Source organism: Tupaia chinensis, unplaced genomic scaffold (assembly GCF_000334495.1).
Source record: "Tupaia chinensis unplaced genomic scaffold, TupChi_1.0 Scaffold145823_1, whole genome shotgun sequence".
Classification (NCBI taxonomy): domain Eukaryota; kingdom Metazoa; phylum Chordata; class Mammalia; order Scandentia; family Tupaiidae; genus Tupaia; species Tupaia belangeri.
Window position 1 is genome coordinate 1 of NW_006205681.1, and position 1,958 is coordinate 1,958.

Genomic DNA, 1,958 nt, shown 5'->3' on the forward strand with positions numbered 1-1,958 from the left:
ACTTTTCTGATGACCCAATACTTTTTTTTTTTTTTTTTCCTTCTCAGTGGCACTTTATCAGTATCAGTCACAATGTTTCCTCTTTCAATCATGTTATTTTTTTCATTTGGATCTTCTCTTATTTCTTCTTGGTTACCCTAGATATTTTCTTTGGAGATGTCTCTGTAGCGCCTTCATTCTTGAGAGACCGGCTCTGCTGGAGGTAATATTCTTGGCTGGCAGTTTATTCTTTCAGCACTTTGTGTATCAGCAGTCCCTCCTGGTTTTCAGGGTTTCTGCTGAGACATCTGCTATAACCCTTATGGGGAGGTGCTTCCGTTTATTCATCTTGATCTTTTATAAATAAACATGAGCAAACTTGGGGCCAGCAGGTGGCGTGGTGGTTAAGGGTGCTGGACTCCCACACCACCAACTGTGGTTTGAGTCTAGGACCTGGTGGCTTGGTTTCTCACTTTCACTGTCTCTCACTCTGTCCCTCTCTGGTCAAATAAAAATATAAATAAATAGATAAACTTAAATAAAATAATTCTTTTAAAAGAAGAAAAAAAAAGAGTGAACTGATAAAATAGTGTTAAAAGAAAGAAAATGTGATATGATTATAATGTCTTAGATTTTTTGGGGGGGCGGTGTTAATCTCCCTTGAACTTCCTACCTGTGCCAATACTCGACTAGTTTTCAATAGTATTTCTTACTCTTCTGCGGGTCTGGCCAGTTTACTTTGCAGCCAGTTTATCCCAACCGCCTGGTAAAGAAAATCAGTTGCTGAAAACCAACCAATTAAGGTCTCTCTCCATTGTGCTAACGTTACAGACGTTCTGAACATAACACAACAACCGCCAAACCCTCTTTGCCCTCCCTGTGGGGGAATGTAATCTGCTTTTGGAAAACCGAGTAAAATACCCCCAAAGGGGATGCACCGTTCCTGGAAGTACTGCAATACCAGACCGATGCGTGGAGTGGAGTGGATAGAGCAAGCTCCTACTCCGTCTCCAAGTCCCCAAAACCCATTTAACGTGTTATCCTCAGAGAGCGTATCAAATACTGAACTGATAAGAACAGATACTACACTTGATTTTAACCAAAAGGCCAAGAAGCGATAAGGAAGGAAGGCCCCTGGTCGGTGTCTATCTTGAATCGCTCATATTGCACTCGCGGTGACAAAAGTTATATTCAAGTAAAGACCCACTCTCCCACTTCTTTCACACTGTATTATGGGCATACTGGCTATACATGTGTAATTGCCCAGATTGTTACTTATTTTGGTAATTTTCTCTTTTCTATTTTCCTCCCATGGCTCCCGTGCAAAGCCGCCATTTCAAATTTGCATGCCCCGCCCCACACACGCAGGCCGAGCTTTCCGGGCCTGCCCTCTCCCCGCCCGACCAGAAACCGCCCGCACAACTCCAGAGTAACGGAGAGCTCCCTCAGCCTAGTCGCCGGTTTTCTTTCCAGCATTTCCTCCCCACACCCCCTTTCTGTATTTCCCAAACATACAGCTGTGTGGAAGAATCTTACAGGGATAGTCTGATGATTGCTTTCCTTAGTCACAGCGGAGGAGTTGGACAATTTTATCCACCCACAAGGGCAAAGAAGAGAGCCCGCAGAGAACACTCTCTCCGTGTGGGCCCAGCAGAAGATGGATACAGAGGCCAGAGAGAGGCGCCCTAGGCTCTCACAAGGATGATGAAAGGGCTGGAGTCTTCAAATGACAGCATCCTAGGTGAATTTTCTGGAACTCCAGAGCCTGCACCTCAACAAGATGAGGAGCTGTCAGAGGTTTAGTGAAGGCCACGTCTGTGTTTTGATAACGCGCAAGCACTAGAATAGCCAGAAGCTAGAACCTTACAGAGACGCTGGTCCAGGATGCCAGGATGCGGTCATTTGATAGAGACGTATCTGAACTCTGGAGTCGGTGTTCTAGGTTCATGCATGACAGTGACCCTTGGCACACCCAATTT

The 1,958-nt window shown here is 45.1% G+C and overlaps 1 non-coding gene across 1 annotated transcript; it reads right to left on the reverse strand.

Moving 5' to 3' along the window:
* Nucleotides 1–906: 906 nt before the first annotated feature.
* Nucleotides 907–1,098, reverse strand: LOC114006158 (U2 spliceosomal RNA). The gene has a single exon (XR_003547912.1). It is a non-coding gene; the product is annotated as a U2 spliceosomal RNA (small nuclear RNA).
* Nucleotides 1,099–1,958: the final 860 nt, after the last annotated feature.